At 49.8% G+C, this 23852-nt stretch overlaps 1 protein-coding gene across 2 annotated transcripts in view; it reads left to right on the top strand.

Annotated features, from left to right (window-relative positions):
* Nucleotides 1-23852, top strand: part of Smad3 (SMAD family member 3) — a 110655-nt gene that overhangs the window by 40306 nt on the left and 46497 nt on the right. The window contains exon 1 of one of the 2 annotated variants that reach the window (XM_029543617.1): nucleotides 12351-12485. The exons of the other annotated variant lie outside the window; for it this stretch is intronic. The gene's annotated coding sequence lies outside the window, so the exon portion shown is untranslated. Of the gene's footprint in view, nucleotides 1-12350; nucleotides 12486-23852 lie in introns of those variants that run through there. 2 annotated transcript variants of the gene reach the window in all.

The raw sequence follows: 23852 nt of genomic DNA, 5'->3' as shown, positions 1-23852 counted from the left end.
TACATGAAGAGGCTTTCTATACCTTCTCACAACCCATGGCTTTGTCTGAAGAAAACTCTCCTTTTTTTTTCCCCCTCTGTGTAGCATATGCAGGGCTATGAGCTGTAGTGGGAGATGAGTGGGTGGTGTGGCTCCGTGTGGGCCTCAGAAGATGGATTATTAGGAAGGGAGGCCTCTTGACACCACACACTGACACTGAGAATGGAAAGCCAGCCTTCCTCACCTGAGTCACAAGGTCTCCTTCTGCTCCCAGAATTGCTCCCCTCTAGCCTTGATTACTCCCCGCCCCACACCCTTCCCCACACCCACTTGTTTCTGAGATAGAGTTTCATGTAGTCCAGGCTGGCCTTGAACTCAATATGAAGTCGAAGATATTGAGTTCAACTTTGGACTTATGGTCCTCCTGCCTCCACCTCTCAAGTGCTGGGGTTCCAGCCTCTGGCTCTGGTTTATGTGGTACTGGGGATCAGACACAGGGCCCGGAGCTTTATGCAGGGTAGACAGGTAACTGAGGTACCTCCCATTTCTTGGGGTGGTCATTGGGGTGGTCAGCCCTTTCCTGCCCAGACCCTGTCCCTTGGCTTCTGATCCTGTGCCTGGCTTGTCCCCTGGTATCTGTACAGTGTCGGTGCCTCCTGTTCCTTGGCCTGACCCTTGGGGGCTCTGATGCTCAGTTTCCACCAGACTCAAGTTGGATTTGCTGCAAGTCTGAGCAGTACATGATGTCAAGGACAGCCACCACGTGAGAGAGGTCTGTAAAAAACTGCTGAAGCTCAAAATAGCCGCGGTGTCCAGAGAAGCCAAGAACGCTGTCGTCCCCCACTTTGCTGTCACTACTGAGCATTCTCTGTCCCTGTGTCCCCTCAGTCCACCAGCATGTCTGGATCTTGGCATGGACCACAGTGTGTCAAAATAATGTGTGTGGTCTTTTTTCTTAGGCCCAGACAGGAAGTCCCTCATAGTCTAGGCTTGGTAGACTGAGTTCTGCGTAGAGAAGGTCATTCTGTCAAGAAGGTCATGTCAGCCATTCCTGTCTCTCATCTGGATGCTAGGGAGGTCCTTGTCCTCATGCAAGCTCTGGCACTTATCTGTCTCTGGCTCTAAAACAATGTTTGGGCCCTTATGTCCTACTTTGTGGCTGGTGACTTCATAGTGACAACTGTGACAAAGACAGTTGGGCTTTGGTTAGGAAAGGAAAACTGGAATTCTGGAGATAAAAGTGACCCTGAGGTTGAGAAAAACCCACACTAAGGGGAGAGGAACTTAATACAATACCACGTAGACCAAGGCACACTGTTTTGTATGCATAGGTGTGCGTGTGCACACGCGCTCTCTCAAGAGTGTTCCAGTAGTCTCTGGTGTCTGTCTCCTCAGTGCTGGGAATTGAACTCAGGGCCTCATGACTGTGGGAGGTACTTTACCTGCAGAGCCATTTCCCCAGCCCACCGTAGTCCTTTGCAAACTGGCTTATCAGTTCCCATGGATTGATTTTTTTTTTTTTTTGTTCACCTTCAAAGCACTTGCTCAAGAGTAATAGCTTGGTAATTTGTTGACGGAAAGGCGGGTGCACGTCATTTGGGAGTCCTGGCTGCTAGGCTGTTTGAAAGACACGATTTCCATTGTGAATTCTTTGCACGTGGGAACGATTTTCCTGTGGGATGCTTGCCTGGAGGGAAAAATGTTTTGCGGTAGCAGGTTTGAAAAATGGAGCCATTTTGTTCTGATGGAAGCTGGGTGACCTAGGGCAAGTGCCTGGGACCCCTGATCCTCATCTATAAAGTGGGAGGGCCAGGGTCAGCCCCACTGACTTCTGGCAGCCTTGAGACTCTGACTTCTGGGGGGAGGTGCATAGAGCTAGAGTCTTCTGAAGTAGGTAGAATGCCTTTGTGCCAATGAAGAACACTGATATGGGGGCTCAGAAAGGAAGTCAGGAGCCATGGGATAATTAACACACACACACACACACACACACACACACACACACACACACACACCTCAGAAGGAAAGGAGAGAGGGGGTAAGAAAGGAAAAAGAACCATGCTTCATGCACAGGATGAGTAAAGTCAATGGGCTGAGAAAACCCAGCTCTGAACTTCACATGACCCCGCGTGCTGCCTGCAGTTGCGACATCAAATGCCCCTTGAGTACTCTCAGCCGGCCAGTGATGTCAGCAGGCTGTGACCCCACAGGAAGCAGGGCTGCCATCAGGATGGCTCAACATAGCCAGCTCCTCCTCCACACATGAAACCACAGCTCTCCGGGGCAGTCAGAGGGGGACCCGACTCAACTCTGGAAAACAAGCTCTCACTCACCCCTTGGTGGTGTTTGTGCAAGCAAGAGCTGCTCCCCCAACCCCCCGAACTGTTCCGTTACAGGCTACCCTGTCGGGAACCAGTATGTTCCTTCAGGGGTGCTGGTACCGTGCGCTTATGCTTTTCTGAGACCAGATCTTGCTACATAGCCCAGGCAGGCCTCAAGTTCACCTTGGCCTTCTCTCAAGGCTTCCTTGGTGTTGGGATTATAGGTGTGGACCTGAGTTCAGATAACTTGAATCTACAGACAGACAGATGCAGTGTTCCTCTGTAACCCCGGTAAAATTAGACAGAGCAGTCCCTGCAAAGTCACAGGCACAGGCTGCAACAAACAACAAAAATGACCGTCTCAAATGAGCTGCACACACATGTGCCTGCATTTAAACGAACATGTACACACATGCACACACATCAGTACACAAGATTGTAAAAACTGGCAGCCTTGCTGACGTGTCACCCGTCTATCATGAAATGGCCTCGGAGTGTGACGCTCTGTGTGCTAATGAGTTTGTACAACCACCAGCACAGGCTGAGTAGTTTCCTTCACCATAAAAGAACTTGTCCCCCAGAGGTCACTCCTACCCCTCTCCTCGGCTTTGGCGTCGCCACCTTCTGGATTTGTCTTTTTCAGGATGGCTTGTGGACTTCACCAATGCACGCTCTTCTGACCTGCATCTTTGGTGTAGCTTGCTGTAGTATGCATCGGCAGCCATCTATTCTGTTATGTGCCCAGACAGCACTCCATGGCAGAGATCTATCTCTTTTGCTTGTCAGATCTTCAGATGAGTGGCTTTATCTCTTTTGGCTCTTATGAAGAAGACTGTAACAGCCACGTGTCTAGATTATTTCTTGCATGTTTTTTTTTTTTTCCATTTATCCTCAGTAGCTACCCAGTGGGTTATCAGGGATGTGTGAGGGTTCCAGTCTCTCCACACTTGCTGACACTTGCTGTTGTCTGTTTGAGCCATCCTAGTGGATGTGAGGTTAAATCTTGGAACTGTTCCTATCTGCATTTCCCTGGTGGCTGAAGGTCTTCACCTGCCGCCCACTTTAAATGGACTGCTCTGACTTTCTGTGTTTGAGCCATGAAAGTCCCCATGCATTCTGAACCGGAGGCTGTGAGCTTCTCCCTCCATTCTGCAGATTTTCTCTTTCACTTCCCTGGTAGACTTTGACACCCAGAGATGTTGATGAACTAATAATAATAATAATAAAATCTGTTTTCACTTTTCTGAAACTCACAGGCAGCAAAGGTCTATCCCACTGCTTCTCCAAGAAGTTTCTAATTCAGCTCTTACCTCTTAACCTTTATTTCTGTGTAATATGTCACGTCAGAACTCAGCTTCCTTCCTTCCTCTCTAAAAATGTCTATTTAATTGCCAGGCACTTAAAGGGGGCAGTTTTTCGCCCACTCAATTTTGGCCCTTTGGTTGAAAGTCTGCTAACAGCATACACAGGAACTGATTTCAGTGTTCAGTTGCCTCAACCATCCACATCTGCTGTCCTGCCAGTCTTGGTAACTATAGCTTTGTAGTATTGACCAACTGTAAAATATATGCACATATAAACACACACACACACACAAAGTATGTTTTGTTTTTGCTTTTGCCTATGTGGTTATTTGTGTATATACTTAACTTTTGTTTCTTGACTTTGTTGTTTGTGTGTGTGTGTGTGTGTAGAATTTTGGTTTTGTTTTTTGTTTTGCCAGTGTGGTGTATTCATACACACACACACACACACACACACACACACACACACACACACACACACACATATGATGTGTGTGCGTGTATGAGAGAGATAGAGAGCAAGATACTGAGTGTCTCTTTAACTCTTTGCCTTATTTCCAAAAGACAGGGTCTTTCTCCTAACCCCCACTCCCTAATTCAGTCAACTGGAAGCTCACTGTCTTGCTCTGTGAACTCCTGGAATCTGGCTGTCTCTGCTTCCTAGCGCTGGGGTTCCAGGTAGGCCCATGACTGTATCTGATTTTGTTTTTGAGGTGCTGGGCATTTAAATTGAGGTCTTCATACCTGAGCAACAAGTATGTATAACCACTGAGGTGTCTCCCCAGCCCCTATGTGTAGATTTTCTTAACTTACCCATTCAAAAAAAGGGAAAGATTTTCAGAAATACTAAAAAAAATAGTATGTATGTGTATATGAATGTACAAATCAATTATATGTATACATTCATGCTATAGTCAAGCGAAGGAGAGGAGAGAAGGAGAGGAAGTAAGGTGAAGTGTGAGAGGTTAGTACACAGTGTTGCTCACATCAAGAATTCTCCTGTAGACCCTAGAATCAGATTTTTTAGAAAATCCCAAGTGTTATGTTTTTCTTCGCCCCGTCCCTCTAGATTGACAGCTCTGTGTAAGACGTTCTTTCCCTCATATGCTCCGTCTTCCTCCCCTGAGCTTGGGGAGGCAGTCTGAGGTAAAGCAGTTGTCACATGTGAGGACTTGAGTCAGGTCCCCAGATCAACATCTGGCCCCAGGACTCAGAAGCCCAGAACAACATCTGGGCAGGACTCAGAAGCACACATGTGTGATCCTAGCATCCCCACAGAGAGATGGGAGGCAGGCACTGAATCCCCTGAAAGCTTGTGGGGCAGCTTCGCTGGTGTGAGCAGTGGCCAACAGCAAGAGACCCTGTCTCAAAGAAGTTGGAAAGCTGTCCTCTGACCTATAAGCATGCACACACCCACACTCACACAGATACACACACACTAAATTATCTTCACTAAATTCTACAGTTTAGACAGTTGGTTGCTTTCTTATCTGTTTCTGTCACCAGGCTGAAGCTAATTGAGACCAGTTGGGACCAGTTGGAGGTAGAAGTGGCAACCTTGCCTTGCCTTGCATTTCAGTGTAGGCACTTCCCAGTGTTCTACTTCCCAGTGTAGGCACACAGTCAGCTGGGTGTATGCACCTTTGTCCCAGGATGCTGGTGGCTCGCTCTGCCCATCCTTCTTGGAACTGAAGGGTCTTTTTTTGTGCCTCTCTGCTGTGCTCCCCACTTCCCCCGCCTGATGGAAAAAGCCAGTGAGTGTGAGGGAGGTCCTGGCCCAAGCTGGCCAACTTCTCATGGACTTGGGGCCACTGCCACCTCTGGTTGTGCTTGGCACGAGGATGGCACTTGGCTGAGAGGCCACCCAGACAGGCCTCTGGAGGCAGGGAACAAGCAGCCTTTAACTCAGTACATCCGTCATTGTGGGTGGCCGAGTCCCCGGGAAACAGGGCTTTGCTGGTTTGTTCGGAAGCATCTCCTTTTCATCCTTAGTAGATATGGCAGTGGATCTCTAGCCAAAGGGTGGGGGATGGGGCATATAAGTATTTCATCCCTTTCAATTGAGGAAATGGATAGAGTGTGGCTATGTCATAGGGCTAGTGACATGCAAAAAAAATATGACCTCAGCAAAGAATCTGACTTTGACTCCTTTGACTGGGATCCATGGTCTCCTTGTGTATCCTCTTTTTTAAAAAAACATTTTTTAACAAAACAAAACAAACAAACAAACAAACAAAAAACCAAAAAGGCTAGTCTCAGATATAGCCCAGGCTAGCCTAGAACTTACTATATAGCTGAGGATAACCTTGAACTCCTAATCCTCCTGCCTTTACCTCCCGAGTGCTAGGATGACAGGCAATGTACCTCCACGTCTGACTGTGTGGTTCTGGGTATGGATCTCAGGGCTTCGTTTGTGCCAGCCAAACAGTCTACTAACTGAGTAGGTCCTGTCAGAGGCTAGCATTCTTCCTTGCTTGGGACTTTGAAACAGATAGGTACAATCTCCTCCATGATTGAGGACGTTGACCAGAACTGCCCACATGTGGGCCCGAGAGCCAGCAGAGCCTCATAATAATCCCCTATCTAGGGACTCCCTGTGGCTTACAGAGATCTGCTTACATCCCTATTTCCATGGAGTCTGGCCACAGCCCTGAATAAAAGGCAGAGTGAGTGTCCCTAACCCCCATCCATACAGTGTGGAGTCGGTTGTCAAGGGTGATGCATATAGCTGTCGGGTCAGAGGCTTCCCTGGACCTGCGCTCTCTTCTCGGGCCTTGAGAACATGGGTGCGAGGAGACAGCTTTCAGGAACCCTGCTGAATGCCTGCAGGACGTCATAGTTCAGTGTCACCCAGAAGACACAACCATAGGAAAGTCACCTGTTCTCCCACACACGTCGAGTCTCGCCCACAGGTTTCTCCGTGGGTATTCTCAGAACAGAAGTCCTAGAAGAAAGTCACACGGTACAAACGGCCTTGCTTCTGACAAATGTGCTGAGCAAGTGGGTTGTCTGGCCTTCGTGTGCTCTGAGAACTGGGCAGACCTCTGAGACTTCTGGTTGACACAGAATCTAGCAAGGAATGAGTGTCCCTGGCCCCCGAGGGACACTTCTGTCATCATCTTGAAGGACGTCCCCCAGCCCAGGGGAGGGACATGTGACCTTCAAGCCACAGTTCCCAGGGGAATGATGACATCTGGCTAGCCTCTGCTGGAGTGATGGGTAGCAGTCATCAGATCCCTGGCAGGCTCAGTCACGGGCCTTGTCCTGTTTATTGACCCCTGAACGGTTCTGGGCTCCGCTTACAGGAGTGAGTGAGGAGGAGGCTCTCTGGGGGTGGTGTGGCTGACTTCGGGAGCTGAGTGACAGAAAGACAGGCTGCCTGACAGGAAGGGTCCCTGAGGGAGGGACATTGGGCTGGAGCCACAGGGTGAGGAGTCACCAGACAGTGGGGCTTCTTGGGCTGAGAAGTCCAATGGTGAGCAGTGTTCAGGATTCTAAGCGTCTTTCTCATGTCTCCTGTTCAGTTGAGTTCAGTGAGCCTTTTGAGACGGACTATTGTGTAGTCTAGGCTTACCTGAAACTCACTATGTAGCCAAGGATGGCCTTTGAACTCCCAATCCTCCTGTTTCCACCTCCTGAGTGCTGGGGTTTGAGGGGTGCCTTATTACCTTCTGGTTTATGTGTCGCTGGGGACCAAACCTAGGGCTTTGTGTACATTAGGTAAGTACTCCACCAGTTGAGTTGCCCCAGAAGGCCTCTGAGCCTCTCTTGGATGCCAGAGCATTGCTGGGGTCAGAGCATGGCAGAGAGTAGCCTCCAGGTAAACCAGGGTGCCGTGGTTGGTGGCTGTTCCTAGTGAGAGTGAAGCCATGCAAGTCACATAATGGCTGTGTGGCTCTAGGCCCATAATTGGGGCACAAGGAGCAAACCATCTTAGGGTGTATTGTCCTAAAGTGCAGGTCTACATTTGGCCTCATAAGGTACTTAGACGTATTTCTTATAGAGTAACCATGTGGCCTCAGGTGAGAGACTTGGGCTTTTTGACCCATACTGGTAAGAGTACACCTAGAAGTAAGCCCCACTGTTCCAGTTTGCTTTCTGATGTCAGTGCTCACTAATGTGGAAGAAAGGGTTTATTACATCTTACAGGTTATAGTCCATCATGAGGGGAAGTCAGGGCAGGAGCTTGAGGCAGGCAGTGAAGCAGAGGCCACAGAGGAATACTTTTTACTGGCTTGTTCTCCTGGCTCGCTCAGTTTCCTTTCTTAGACAGCTGAGGAGCATCATCTGCCTAGGGATGGCGCTGCCCACTGTGGGCTAGGTCTTCCTATATCAATTAGTTATTAAGAGTGTGCCTTACAGACATGTTCATAGGCCAACCCAATGGAGGCGATTCCTCAGTTGAAAGTGCCTCTTCCAGGTATACCTGGGTTTGGGGCAAGTTAACAAAAACTACCCAACACATCCATCTCGAAGGCTGGTATGGGCATTGCCATCATCATGTCTGTGATGTGCCACACAAGAGCTGGGCTAGCTGGAGCAGTCATGGTTCTTTAGGGCGTCATCCATAACAGGAAAATCTTGACAGTGTGTGCTATGCTGTGCTGAACTCAGAAGAAAGGATGCCACTGCCAGAGGAATGTCTTCAAATCCAGCTGGTCATGGTAGGCAGGGGAGGAGCATTGAGGGAGCAGCAGGAATTCTGGGTACCAGAAATGGCTCCCTTTGGTGGTGGGTTGTCTGTTAGGCAGGCAGAACATGGGTAGGTGTTTAGGAAGTTGGAGGCCAGGTAGCTACTCAGTTGCCAGGATGTCAGCCAGCTTGCTACCATAGAACCGTGTGACAGGAGGCATGGTGTGTCAGATGTGTTAGGGGAGAGATAGATGCTGTTTATCTTGATAAAGCTTGTGAGCTGTGTGGAAATCCCCAGGCTCACTTCCTCCAGGAAGCCATTCTGGACTACACCCAGTTCTGTCTGCTTGGGTCCTCCTGGCACTCAAATGGGCATCTGTCTCCTCCATGCATCTCTGCCTACCCTTTGGGAAGTGGGGCCATGGCTGGGCTGGTTAATGGGGTCCCAGGGTAAAATAATAGTCTATTTTGGGACACAGTGTTCATAGAGACTCATCAGTCAAAAGGCTCAGCAGCAGACAGATCTGGATCTTTTCACTTCAAGTCTGATATTTTTCCTCGATGCTGGTCTCACCCAGTGGGTGATGAGTCCCAGTTCTCCTCACATAACACTGAAGGTCAAAGAGAGCTGGCTGTGATAACCAGCAGGACCCTAGCTTTCAAAAGTTCAACTCATTCATTAAAAATAAATAATTGTGTGTGTGTGTGTGTGTGTGTGTGTGTGTGTATCTGTTTGTCTGTATGTTCACCATGTGCATGCAGTGCCTGCAGCAGCCAGAAGAGGGCATTAGATCCTAGGGAGCTGGAAGTACAGGTGGATGGGAGCCACCTGTTATGGGTCCTGGGAACCAAATCTATGTCCTCTGCAAGCGCAGTCCAGTGCTGTTAATTGCTGAGCTGTCTCCCCAGCTCATTAAAAACAAACACCCACCCCAAACTCCAACCTTTTTCATTATGTTTATCTGTATGTGTGAATGTGTGCAGGTGTTCTGTGAAAGTCAGAGGTCAACCTGAGTGGGAATAGCATCTTCCTGTCCTCCTACCATGTGGGTCCTAGGGATAGTACTCAGGCTTGATGGAAAACACTTTTATCCTCTGAGCCACCTTGTGGCCCAATAGCACACCCCAAAGCAGCACCCTGAGCCCACACGATGTCATCTTCTCTGCACCCTCACTAGGTCACACTGGTGGGCTTTGAGAAGTTGGAACAGAGAAGCGGGGAGGAAGACTGAGTTTCTATGCCTGCATCTCCTGTCCCTAAAGGAAGCTCTCTCTAAGCCACGGGGGAGAACTTTCTCTATGGAAATCTGGTATTAGTATCCATGGACCCTGTTTTAGTGATCCCGCAGGCAGGAGTAAGGCTCGGTTGGCAGAGTTCCTGCCTAGCACACACAAAGCTCTGGGTCCATCTCCAATGCCACATAAGTCAGGCACAGGGGCACATGTATGTAACCCCAGAACTCAGGAGGTGGAGGGAGAAAAATCAGAAGTTCAAAGTCATCCTTGGGTTCATATATGCCTGAGTTTGAGGACAGTTTGGGACACAAGAAACCTCATCTCAAAGAGCATTGTACACAGATGGAGATTTATGCTTGGGTCTTCCAGGGAAGGTTCTGGAACAATTTCTTCAGCATGCTTAAGTGGGGTACTGAACACGTTCCTGCCAAGGAACTGGTGCTAGCTCCATAACCATTGTAGAGCCCCATACACTAGCAGCTGCGGTCATGGCAGCGGGGTGTAGCCCATATGGAGCCATTTCTTGCCACAGTACACCCTACCATGGTCAGATAAGTGCTCTAAGGTACTTTTGGCTGAAAAATGGCCATTCTGGGTTTGATGTTTGCCAACAAAGCAATGCCCCATGATGAGGACATGTAGATCTAGGGTTAATAGACTCAAGCCCTTACCCATGGCTTGCTCACCTAAGATTTGGGTGGAAAAAGAAATCAAATACAATCACAAAAAGCACCAAGCAGAGTTCTGGTCAGACAAGTTGCATTTCTCTAGGCAGCTGGTGTGGTGTGTGGTATACAGCTGTGAAACAGCTGGCTGTCAGGTGTAGAGCCAGCCAGACCACATGTGAGAGGTCGCCAAGTTCCAGGGCCTCTTCATCTCTGTACATAAGACCCCATCTCAGAGCAAACTAATAAGACAACATCTGGCTGAGGTTCGAGCTCTCAGCTTTGCATGTGTGGGTACCGCACACATCGTCTTAAAGTCACGAGCATCCCACTGCCGGGGCTAACGATGCTGCCACCGTGAGCCAGCCTTTGTGACACAGCCCTGTTGCCAGTGTTGTGGTACCTCAGGGGCTCCTGCCAGGGGAGGTTTGGCCTATCACTAGTTCACCACCATGTTCTCTGAGGGCATCACTGATAGGCAAGACTCAGCACAGGCATGTGCAGTACCTGCTGTTGTGCATGGCACAGCAGAAGTGTGTGCAGCACTCATTGCTTGGGGCTTAGATTGGTGCTGGGTGGATGTATGTGGAGATCCTGCAGAGGTCAGAGATGAAGGAGACACTGCGAGTCCTGGAGGATTGAGGTCAGGTCCAGGAGGACAGAGTGGAAGTAGTTCCGGGTTGGCCAGAGAGACCAAGCAACAGTGCTCATGTCATAGGGCACCCAGAAGAATGTCGTTACTTGGAGGCCACTGGGTGACGATAATAAGGGCCAGTGTCCTTACCCACTGAGCCACCTTGTCAGTCCACTATTGTGTTTTTAGTTTTATTTTTATAGGTGTGATGGTGCATGTGTTTCTTCTAAGCACTTAGGAGGCAGAGAAAGAGGCAGAGGCAGGTGGATGGATCTCTGTGAGTTTAAGGCTACCTTGGTGTACATAGTGAGTTCTAGGCCAGCTAGGGCTACGTACGTACGTAGTAAGACCCTATCTTGAAGAAAAATAAAGACAAAGAAATCGATCATGTCAATGTCACAGTCAGGAGCTGGGCACTTTCCGGGGCCTGGAGCTCAGAGGGGACCGGAGAAGGGATGAGTTTCTTGTGTCTCAAGCCCCTGTCTTGTCATTGAGTCTCATAGCACATCGTGTTGTTTCTGGTTTTGAACCCTGTTTGTTTCCTTTTTTGGAAGCAAAAGATGTGACCTCTGTAATACATGGCCATTGTGACTGAAGGGTAGACCTGGGAGAGGTCCCTGGTTAGGATGGTGACTGCATTGGCAGTCTCTTCATGGGCTCCTTGAGTCTCTGAAGAGCAGACTTTAAAAGAGGTTGGATCTCTGTGGCAGCTGCTGAAGCTTTCCTTAGAAAGGAACATCTCAGGATCGCAGGGAGACCCAGGGTCCCTGAATCCATGCCCTTCGTCTGTGCCCCACATCTTGGCATCTGTAGCTTGGTGGATGCCAGGCCCCTGCATCTTTGTGCACAGATACAGTGACCTATTTCCTGTGGCCTCTTCTCCACCCTGCCTGGGAGGCTAGGGTGGGAGGGTAGCTCTCCGGCTGCCTAGGACTCTGAGTCACAACCCCCGGCGTGGAGCCCGATGGGGATTTCCACGCGGCCTCAGTGCTGTCTTCTCCTGTTTCCTGTCAGCCTGTGATGCAGGCTGGCTGCCAGCAAGGGCCCTTGGCACTTCCGGCCCCAGTCACCAGCCTGCCTATCATCTCTGAGGACACTTTAGTCCCTTGCTCCCTTTTGTCCCTGTCTTGACCTGGATGGGCAGCTCCTGGAAACTGTGGAGGACTGCAGAGGGGCAGGAGGGAGAGTATGTGGGGAGGGAGAGCTGGAACAGGGGCAGCTCTGCTCAGTCAGGGGCAGCTCTGCTCAGTCAGGGGCAACTAAGACTCTCCTATGCTGATGAGAGCATTCACGAAGGAGGCAGGACAGCAGGCCCTTGTCCATTCATCTTCTAAGGTCGCCAGTAAGATGGTTGATTTCCTTAGGTCACCCTAAAACATCTATGACTAAACCAGAGGAAGTCTCCCCAAATATCTGCTGTTCCAGGATGAAAAATACTAAGCCCCAGAGAAGTAAGTGGATGGAGAGAGTCTCACCACCAGTAAGGAGTGGGGCAGCTCTTAAGCTTCGATTTCAAGTCAGGATCTGTCAGGATAGTCTTAGGAAGGGAACAGGGCTTTGGGGGTTGGGTAGCTCTCTGTCCTGTGAAGAGGAAGCCACAAGACTGTCAGCTGTGACATTGGCATTCTACAAATCTTTTATTTTTTTCATTTCTGAAACAGGTGACAAATCCCGTGGATTGGTTTTGAGGACCAAATCATGTTCCTGGCGTATTGTAAGTGCCTGTCACAGGGCAGCTGTATGACAGTGCTCCCGTCACCCCTCCCCCATTCCAGAAGTCCTTTCCTGGCACCACATCTTGTGCACAGTGGGTGCTTAGCCCCTGAACCCCAAGGTTGGAGTGATTAGGTTGGACTTGTGTTGAAGGTCCCTAAAGAATGGGGCTACGTATGCTTCTGCGGTGACTCTTGGACTTCTAGAGTGGACAGGTCCCCCCCTCGTGAGAAAGGGTATGATAGGAATGTCCTGTGGTGTCCAGCAAACCTGGGAAAGAGGACCGCGTGCTCCCATGTCCCAGCTTTTAGGCGTACTGCAGGTTCGGCTGAAGTGCTGGCCAGGCTCTTGCCTGTTTTGTTTAAAGGCCGTGTCCTGTGAATGAAGCCAGGATCAGTGAGTGCCAGGGTGCCAGGTGCCTCGAGGCCTGTGGATCTCTGCAGTGAAAACATTCACTTTATCCTGGGCCCAAGGAACTGAGGATTGATCGTCTCTGAAACAAACAGATGGACAGACAATCTATTTCCCTAGGCTGGGAGATTGCTTCGTTGGTAAAGGCCCAGGATAAGGGCTTGAGTTCAGTCTCCAGAATGAGGTCGGCCAAAGACTCTTATCTGTGCTGAGAACATTAGTGAATGAAATGACACAAAAAGCTATCAAGCTACCCAGCTGCCACTGAGGGAAGGCCTCCTACAGTTCATAGCCTTTCTAAAGCACACACACGTACCTCTGTGTGTGTGTGTGTGTCCAGACCCTCTGTCCCAGCATGGGTATATGGAGCTGGATGCAGCGGTGGGGACTTGTAATACCCATGCCAGGGACACAGAGTCAGGTGGGTCCCTGGGTTCTCCCTGGCCACTGGTCTATTCAGTGAGCTCCAGGCCACTTAGAAACCCCGACCTATTTTATTTTGTAAGGTTTTTTTTTTTAATTATATGTATGGGTTCTTTGTCTACAGGTATATAAATATATAAATATATTTACTAACACACACACACATACACACACACACACACACACACACACACACACACACACACACACACACGTCTGTTGCCCACAATACCAGAAGGGAGCATCCTGGATATGGACTGTGGAGTGTCATAAATGGCTAATGAGAATTGAACCCGGGCTCTCTGGAAAAAGAAACACCATTGCTCATAGCTGGAGCCTTCTCTCCAGAAGGTGGGTGCTTCTGAGTAACAACACTTGGCGTTGACCTCTGGCCTCCCTCCATACTCATGTGTACATGTGTATTCGTATACACACATGCACCAGTAGGAACATACACACCACATACATGTGTGTGTGTGCACACACAATGATTAGAGAAGGGGAAGAGAGAGGAGGGGAGAAGAGAGATGGGGACAGAGAGAGGAGAGATAGAGGAAAGGGAGAGAGAATCTAAGAATTTAGTACCTTCAGAGAAAAGGAAATCTTTGAGAAAAGATTAGATGGTACATTTTGGGCATATTTCCAAAGTGATTTCAGAAAAGTAAGGGACTTCTCTGTCCTTGGGAGTGTAAGATACCTTCACACCCAGTCACACTCTCTGGATAGGCTATGCTGGTCAGCAAGCAGGTTCCGCAGATTGAGAGCCTTGCCTGTGTCCGCTGAAATAGAAAGTGTAAAATTCTGCATATGATTTCAGCTTTCATGTGGCCTTGAACTCCTCACTACTGTGTGCCCAACTGAGGATATCTGAAGAGCTAGGCAGACATCCAAGGGCAGCCAGGGAGGCTAGTAGCCAGATGACCCTGACTTTGACAAAGGTGGGAACTCAGGCCTGGCCTTAAAGAGTCAGAAACTTCATCTTGGAAGTCTGGAAATTGGGATGGCTGGCTCCCACTGACTAGCAAGAAGCTGAGGGACAAGTCAGACCATGAGTTGGTCACTGCAAAGCACAGATACTGTGAATTTACCCTCGTGTGCTACATCATGATGTTTGGCTAACAAGAAGCTGCATGCATAACAGCTGTCCCCAAAGATTGTAATGGAGCTGAAAAGAATTCCCCTCACTGGTTACATTATGGCTGTCATAGCACACTCTCGCACACACATGTCAGGTGATGTAGATGTGGAAACACCGGAGTTTCAAGCCTGTAGGATTAAAAACAGAGCACATACAATCCTACCCAGAGAATAATAGCGTTCTACCGGCTTACGTATTTGTTATATTTTTATTATTTTAGGACACACTCCCTAATGATTTGGAGCCTCATTTGTGAGGTTTGGGAACAGGGATGCTGGCTTCCACAGACCAGCAAGTATCTGAAGCGCCAGTCAAGCCACGGTTACAAATCAGACCACAAGCTTTTTCACTGAGGTGCACTGGAGAGCCAAACGGTGCCCACAGACGATGCCACACTGTGCTGACGGAGTCAGATACCCTGTGTTTATGCATCTCTTGGCTGTGTCATTTTCTCCTGTGTGTGATGTAATCTCTGGTTGATTTGCTCATTGTAGCCTCAGGAGTCAGGGGCTACACCATATATGTGCACAGCCCCACCTCGACATAGAAGAGAATGCAGTGTGGCAGTAACTGAGTGTAAGTCACCTAGCCAAGCATTTCCCAGAATGTAGGTCACCATGCTCTTGTGGGCACCTACTAGGGAAGCCAAGAGGGCAGAAGGGCAGAATAAAGGGAGTCAGGAGTCACCAGAAGTAAACTTGGTGAACGTCTGTGGATGGATAACTGGGCACACCTCTGTGTACCTTGCTGACCCAGCCCCTGGTGCTAGGCCTCCCCCCTCTCCCCTTTGGTTGTTTGCACCTGAGCCCACGAGCTCCTATGCCAGCCACCTACTCTGTTGCCCAGTATGTTTTCAGGGACCTTCTGTGAGGTGGCATTTCTAGATAAGCCCAAAGGGCACTTGCTTTCTCCAACTCCGATGCTAGTATGTATGTGTGCCCCCCCCCCCCCCAGCCATTATTGTTGCTGGTCACACCAGACAGGAGCCTGTGACCTGAGCTTCATTCCTGCTCTTCCATCCCATTGCAGATGGAGGCAGTCAGCGCAGGGGAACATGACCCACCACTTTCTCAGCCTTCTCGGCCCCTTTCACTTTTATAGTTCAGCAGACATCTGTGATGGCTTGCTTCCAGAGTGCGTGGTATTTATTTTTGATTTGAAATATGAAAAGCATTTTTTAAAGACAGCTGAGTCCTCTGAGCCATGCCCAAGGGAGCAAATGGCCTGAAATGTGAGCCTTGTGCTCACCAAAGCAGGATGACAGAGGCTGCTGCTGAGCCGATTTGGGCTGGCTTAGGTCACCGCTCAGCTCAAGCGAGTTGACCAGAAGAGCAACTTGTGGGCAAGAGCTGTGGCCGAGGGGCGATTGATTCCAGCCGCTCGCTTAAGTGGGAGCCCCACATGCTGGGTTCCCACAGGGTGGGACCACGGCCTGGGAACCCACACACAGGCCCAGTTAAGCAACTTGCTTGAGTAAGAGTTATCTGTCTTGGCAGGGCCAGCGTGTGGGGGCGTTCGTCCCTGAGAAACAGTCTTTGATGGACAGCCGCGAGTCCCTGGGCTGCTCTTTGGGTTTCATCTTTCCTCATCCTAGCTCTGTGTTTACTGGTGCTCTGGTGTCAGAGTTTATGTCACTTCCTTTAGAGTGAGTACAGGTAACCTTCGAGGCCTCTTGGGAGCTTAGTTCCATCTTGTCAAGGGGTGTCAAGCCAGGTGTTCTTGAAGCCATTTGTACACGTCAGGAAATTGGAGTATGAGTTGTGATTCCTGCCCCCATTATCTCTCGAGTGGTGGGGTGTATCCAAGATACTGTGTTCGGACCCCAGACTTCGGGCTTCAGATGGTCAACCCGTGTCAGCCATGAAAGTACTATAATTTGTCATTCTGTGTTAAATGGCCACTCCCTAAAGATGACTTTTTTCCAGTCTTATCCATGGCTGTCACTCAAAACTTTAAGCAATTTCTGGCACACAGTAGGCCCTCAGGAAGTAGATCTCCCTCAGCTTGTGGATAGTGTGGCTGGCTCCAGTGGTGGTGTGGCACTGGTGTGTGTGTGTGTGTGTGTGTGTGTGTGTGTGTGTGTGAGTGCGCGCTCTTCGTGGTGGAGTGGAGGCCGTGCACCTCCCATGCGGCTCCCTGGGGAAGAGATGAGCATAGCTCACATGGGCCACCTCATTGCCAGCATGGCCTGGTGCTTGTGTGTGAGCAACAGGGCCTCTCTGGTGGGCGTTCTCTCACTGTTGTCCAGTGGGATCCATTTAGCTCTCAGACAAAGCAGGAGACTGGTCTCGGTGCCATGGGCTAAACACTGGCTGCCTTGGGCCTCAAATCAAGACCAGATGCCAGTGTGAACCCAGGCGGCCAAGCTGAGGATTCTCTCAGAGCCAAGCTCACAGTGGACGAGCAAATATTTACCCTGTCTGAGGTTGAATGGGAAATGTCTACTGGCGTCTTGTTTTTCCTCCTCCTGCTCTGCCTGCTGGACACCACCTTTAAAAAGAGCTTTTCTTTAGTCGTCAGTCCAGGGTCCCCCCTCAGGCAGGTCCTCTCCTTGAAGCAGGTGACTGGCCACCTGTCTCTGCTCTTCTGGGCACTAAGGCCTGCAGAGGGCAGTAGGCCACCCAGTCTTAGCCCGCCATGTGACATTACAGTTTTTGCAGGGTTCTTATTGTCCTGTGTATGTCCTTGGTCTCAAGTCTCAGAAGTTGTGTCATCATCCCTGCCTGGACAGTGGGGTTGACTGGACTGGTGGCTCATTGGCTGGTTGTATATCTACCTACCCTACTACGCCTCACAGGTTTTCTGCCTCTGGGTTCTGCCCAGTACCCTGGCAGGGAAGTTCAAAGGCAATAAAATAAAATGTGCCTTTCCCACCACTTAGGAAATATGACTAAGTCTGAACTAGTCAAGACCCAGTTGTTTGTGGATATGGCTCTACATGGACTCTTTTTTATGGTCTTTATTCCTGACCTGCTGGGAAATCTTTTGTGCGGGTGGGGTGGGTATTAGAAGTCTCACTAGGTAGGATCTGTGTGATGTAGAGAATGCTGTATGGGCTGCCTGCTTTGTTACATGCCTGTGAAGAAGGGCATGCACATGAGAATCAGAACTGGGTTTGGATCCCAGACTTCTGCTCCTGACCCATTCTATAGCACTGTCCAAGTCATTAACCTTTCTGAGCCTTGATCGTGTGCGTGTGCGTGTGCGTGTGCGTGTGTGTGTGTGTGTGTGTGTGTGTGTAACCCCACCATATTGTTTCAGACAGGGTTTCTCACTGAACCTAGAGCATGTTACATTAGTTCAGCTGGGCCAGCAAGCAGGTGAGCTCCAGGGACCCACCTCTATGGTCCAGAGCTGCCCTTGGCCCTCATGTGGGTGATGGGGATCCTAACTCAGGCCTTCATGCTTGTGTGACAGACACTTCACTAACTGAGCCATCTCTCTAGCCCCCTCAGTTCTTTTCTTTTCTTTTTCTTTTTTTTCTTTCCTTTTTCTTCTTTAGAGATTTTATGCATATGAGTACTTTACCTGAATGTACACATGTGAGCTATGTGTGTGCTTGTTCAGGTGCCTGCCAAGGGCAGAAATCGGTTTTAGATCTCAGGAACGGGAGTTGTGTGTGACTGTGAGCTGCGAACCAAACCTGGCTCCTCTGTGAGAACAAGTGCTTTTAACCGCTGTGTTCGCTCCAGCTCCCCCTCCCCCACTTTCCTAGTCTGTAGTAGTCTGTGAAGGGACAGGACTTCTGCATGGGGTTTGTGAGGGGTGAGGAAACTAATGTGTACAAAGTCCATTGACTTTCTTCCAGGAGTATGTTGACTGCTTGCCATTTCTACAACGTTTGGATTTTCTTAGATTCTTCTGAGTGTCTTGACGGGCACTTGGCTAGATGGAATGAGAAATAGGAGGCAGTCGGCGTCGTTGCTCAAGAAGAAGTTGATCTTTATCTGGGAAAAGAATTATATGCAAGGTTTGTTGTTGTTGTTATTGTTGAAATAGTTTTTAAGAATTCTAAGTCCAGGATATCTGATAGACAAATATAGTGTGAGTTATAGAGTTAGTGTAAGTATTTTGCTTTTGGGCTGGAGAGATGGCTCGGCAGTAAAGAGCTCTGGCTGCTCTTCCAGAGGTCCTGAGTTCAATTCTCAGCACCCACATGACAGCTCTGGAACTCCAGTTCCAGGGGATCCAACATCCTCACACAGACACGTGTGCAGGCAAAACACCAATGCACATAAAATTAAAAATAAATAAACAAATCAATGAACAAGCAAATAAGTAAATAAAAATATTTTGGCCACAGCCAGAGAAACTGAGGCTTAGTAGCCATGTGTGGCTAGTGGGTCACTGTACTGTGCAGTATATTTGTAGTCTGCTAGTGTCCCCTGCTTTTTGGAGGGTAGCAGGTGAGTTCCCAGAGACTGTGGTTCAGTTGAGTTACACAGCCAGCAGGGAGTCCTGTGGGATTGGGAGCTTGTTATTTTCTCCAGGAAAGAAGGAAGGGAATGCACCTGTGTGTGTCCCAGGCCTGAGCTAGACACACAGCTTTGGTGTTTCCATTCCGCCCTCCCAGTAGCCCGTCTAGTGGCTGCCTGGCTGCCTTGTGCATTTGACTGATGGGGAAGTGAGTTCAAATGGCTCAGCAGCTCTCCCAAGGCTACATAGAGAGAGCTGGGAGCTGAGCCAGGACCTGCTGACTCCAAAGCCAGATAGCTAGCTCATGTTTACCTGTTCTCCATCCCCTGCACAGAGAAAGCAAATTTGCATGTAGTTTCCCAGGTCTTTAGAATGAGCACCAGGGTGCAGGTGGTAGAACCCAGAGCCTTGATGCGTCCTTGCGACGGACACCGAAGTGTGCGTCGGCTGGGTCGGTGGGCAGGTAAAGCCGTTCCATTTGATTGAGGTTTCTGACACATTAGCTTTTGGCTGGGCTGGGTTACAGGTAGCTGGTTAGGGTGCGAGGCAGAAGAGAGGCAGGGTGAGGTGGAGGGAGCTGGCTCTACTTTCCCCTCCACCTGAGCACGTTGGAGCCTCCAAGCAGCGGGACTTTCTGCTTGGGGAACCTTCAAGAATGTGGGGGCGGGATTGAGCAAGCCCTTGAGTGCATATGTATTTGCATGGTCACTTGTCCACCCACTCACTCAACAAGAATTTAATGACTGTGCTTTGGGCAAGACAGTTGGCCTGTTAACTTGCCCTGCGCAGATATTGCCCTAGTGTGTTTTCCAATGCACAGCAACCTCATCCATCCCTTTATAGGTACAGGAAGCTGAAGCTCAGGGGGCCGGTCCCTTGCCAGGACTGTTGGCTACTGACTGGAAGAGGAGGGGCTTCAGGGCTAAGGGTTTTGACTTCTCTTCTCTTCTCTTCTCTTCTCTTCTCTTCTCTTCTCTTCTCTTCTCTTCTCTTCTCTTCTCTTCTCTTCTCTTCTCTTCTCTTCNTCTCTTCTCTTCTCTTCTCTTCTCTTCTCTTCTCTTCTCTTCTCTTCTCTTCTCTTCTCTTCTCTTCTCTTCTCTTCTCTTCCTTCCCCCTCTTCCCTCTTCCCTCTTCCCTCTTCCCTCTTCCCTCTTCCCTCTTCCCTCTTCCCTCTTCCCTTTCCTCTTCCTCCTCCTCCTCCTTCTTCCTTCCTTCTCTCTCTCTCTCTCCCCCCTCTCTCCCTCTCTCCCTCTCTCCCTCTCTCCCTCTCTCCCTCTCCAGAGCGATCAGCCAACAGGAAGTCTAGGCACTGAGCTATATTCTCAGGCTTTTTGGGTCTTTCATTGTGCTTGTTTGGTTTTTAAGAACCATCACAATGATCCGGATGTGCGGGACCATAGTCAGGGTGAGGTGCTCCTTCCAGTCCTCTTGTACGGGGGTGGGGATGGGGGATGACGGGCCAGTGCTCAGGGATGTGTAGCTTTCTGAAGACTATGCAACTCACAGGGTAACTCTCCAGAGCTTTAGTCATTGCCCCTCACTTATACTTCCCATGGGTTGGATACTAGTCCTGACACAGGCTCCTGTACCACACAGGTCAGGTCCTCACCAAATATGACCTAGGGCAGGGATGGCCAATCCACCCTCCTCTTCAGGAGTCAGCCTGCATGGGAGACCATGTTTTTTTCAGGGCCTGCCTGGCTAAGGCCGGTGTAGTCACAGGACAGAGAAGGGGTGGGGGAGCCCCCACGTAGAGCATCTCTCTGCTCTCCCCTGAGAGCGTTCCTCTGTTCCTCTCCCCTCAAGCACAGAGCAGGCTCAGGCTGTAGCCTTCCCTGGGTCTGGAAGATCCTGAGCTGACGAGTGTGGACTCGTCAGCTTTCCTTGCAGGGAACAGGAAGTGAGTGTCGAGTGTCGAGAGTTGAACCCTCCCAGGGTGAATAATTTTGTCCCCACAGCCCTTGCGGGGGAGAGGGGGGTATCTTTTGGACAGCTCATGGTTTTACCTTTGCTTCGATGAAACTGTAGGGACCATCCACCCTGTAGAGTGTCGAGAGCCCTCGCCCACTCCCAGACCCGCAGGCCCAAGGGAAGGCCCTTGGGTGAAAAGTTTAAAAGACCCAACTTACATCTGTAATGTTCTCTTCTCCCTGGCAGTGGCAGTGGAGTGCTCCCTCTCCTTCCCCTCTCGCCCTTCCCTCTCCTCCCTCCCCTCCTCCCTTCTCCCTTCTCCCTTCTCCCTCCTCTTCCTCCCTTTCCCCTCCCTTGTCCCTCCAGGCTTTGCTCCCTTCTTTCATTCCTGCCTCTTCCTTCCTCTTTCTCTTTTCTTTTCTCCCCCACCTTTCCTAGCCCCTCCTCTCTCCTGCCCCCTCCTCTTCCCTACCCTCTTTCCCCCACCCATCACTTCTTCTTCTCCCTCCACCCAGGACTCAGAGAGACAAGCACTGTATCATTGAGTTATATCCCCAGCCCCAGCTAGTGTTTCTTGCAGGGTCCCTGCAGGAAGGCTCCAAGGGTCAGGAGCAGAAGGCATTGTGGGAGATGGATGGCCTAACTGGGTCTATTACCTGTTCACCAGCTATGTGGCCAGGGGCCACTCTTATGCCTCTGACCCGGAAGAGGGGACACACATAGGTTTGGGGTTGTCGCCCTTGCTCACTTGCTTCATGGATCAAATGACATTCTGTACTTAACCTTCCGAGTGACCCGGAAGCACGGTTCCCGTGAGAGACTGGCTCTTTGCAAGCTTTCAGGCCCCCTATTCAGCACTCCTGGCAACCTGCTGCCGCATCTCTTTGTTCTAGTACACTTTTTCTGGGGTTGGACAGGGTCTGTATGTAACTCCCCACCCTTGACCCAGGACGTCCCTAAGCCTCTCATTTCTGGGACACCCTGTGCTGCTTACTGGGGCGTTTCTCTTCTCCTGGCTGGGGTGCAGCCCCTACTCCCCCTTAGTCCTGCCTGCTCTCCTGTAACTCAGTGTCCAGCTCTCTTACAACCTATCCAGTGTGACAGCCAGGGCTGGCTGTAACAGCCCCACCGGTAGTGTGGTACCTACCTTACTGGCTGCTGAGATAAGTGGTCTGTATGGAAGCATTGGACAAACTGCTCGTGGAAATGGGAAAAACCTTTCTAGATGTTTCTCTCACCTCGCCAGAGGAAAGCCGCATCCCATTTGGCCCATTTGGGTGGTTCCCAACTTACATCTGCAATGTTCCTCACTCTGAAGTAAGTTTGCCCCACATGCCAAATAAGATATTGTTAGTTTTCCAGAAAAACTTAATTGGAATTTTTTAATGTATTTGGGGGGGGGGCGGGCCATGTTCCCATTTGCCTCTAAAAAACAATGAGAGGGAAAACAGAATATGGTCTTATTGCCAGAAACGATGGGGAAAATCTGAAATTAATTTACAAAGTCGTTAGTGTTTTCCATTTGTGGACCCCCCTCCCCCGCCCCCAATGAATGTCAGTGTGGTTTCTTGTAATTAACTACAAATTAGAATAGGGCTGGGAGGACCTTCCGGGATCTACACACCAAACTCCAGCAGAAGTAGATGGGAGGGAGGCAGAAGAATGGCTTTGGTTTTCCTGTAGCCTGTGGCTGTAGGAGTGTGTGACAGACTCAGGCATTCTCCTAAGGACATCATGCTGCCAACAACCCTTGGAAGAACGGCAAGGACCTCACAATGCTCTCCTTGAACCTTCTCATTTTCTTCTTTCTTTTTATATTGTGTGTATGTGTGTGTTTGTGTGTGCAGCCACATGTATGTATGTGTGTGGAGGGCAGAGGACAACCTCACTGTGACTCACTAGACGCCATCCTTTTTTTTCTTTTTAAAGGTTTTACTTAATTTTTATTTTATGTATATGAGTGCTTTTTCTGCATGAACATAAATGTACCGTGTGTGTGCGTGCACACACGCATGCCTGGTGCCTAAGGAGGCCGGAAGAGGGCACCAGATCTCTAGAATTGGAGCAGTTGTGCACCACCAGGTGTGGGTGCTGGGTACTGAACCTGGGTTCCCTGCAAGATCAACAAGGATTCTTAACCAATGAGTCATTTCTCTAGCTCCCTATCTTGCATCTTTTGAGTCAGGGTCTTTCATTTTTGAGTCAGATCTCAGCTGGAATGGCAGGCCAGTGAATCCCAAGGAGCCACCCGGCTCCTTCCGGTCGACAGCATTGCAGGTGGACGCAGCATTACACTGTTTTTGTTTGTTTGTTTGTTTTTCAGTGGGTCCCAGGGATCAAATTCAGGTCCTCGCGCTTGCACAGTAAGCACTGTACAGTCTTGACAGTCTTCCCAGCCCAGCATTCCCATTTTCTAGAAAAGGCAACTGACAGATCCGGAATGGCTGGCTTGGCTTGAGTAACACAGCTAGCGAGGACTTGAGCCATGGTTCAGGCTGTGCTCTCCAGCGGTCACCGTCTCCTGCGTGCGGGTGTGCAGGTGACTTTGTGTTTAGCATCAGGTCTCATGTGAGGTGGTGCTCCTCACCTGAGTGGGGACGATAAGACGGCTAGTCTGTGTCACCCCCTTCCATGTCTGCTGCTCAAGGCCAAGTCCAAAGTTCCTTTAAGAAGCCTGCCTCTCTCATCCTGAAGGCATACCCTTCCATTGCTGCCCTGAAGGAAATGGGCCTCAGGGTCATTAGCTGTGTCTGTGCTTCTGTGTTTGGGCATTAGTGGTCCCTGCTGTTCCCTGGTCTCCGATGTCCTAGGCCTATGTTGTCACAGGGCCACTAGAGGGCTATAGCAAGGGCCTTGGTAGCCCTATACCTTGATTGGCCTGTGCCATGTGACCCTATAGTGTGAGTGTGAGGTGACTGGTACTGAGAATTCACAAGTCTTTTTGCTTCTCAGTAAGTACCGTAAAGGCTTAAGAGTGGCCTCAGTTCCCAAACTCTGTTTCCTTGGTGATCTTCTCTCTCTCTCTCTCTCTCTCTCTCTCTCTCTCTCTCTCTCTCTCTCTCTCTCTCT

This window comes from Mus pahari, chromosome 10, assembly GCF_900095145.1.
Source record: "Mus pahari chromosome 10, PAHARI_EIJ_v1.1, whole genome shotgun sequence".
Classification (NCBI taxonomy): domain Eukaryota; kingdom Metazoa; phylum Chordata; class Mammalia; order Rodentia; family Muridae; genus Mus; species Mus pahari.
The sequence above is the reverse complement of the archived record's forward strand: the minus strand, read 5'-3'. Positions and strand labels throughout refer to the sequence as shown.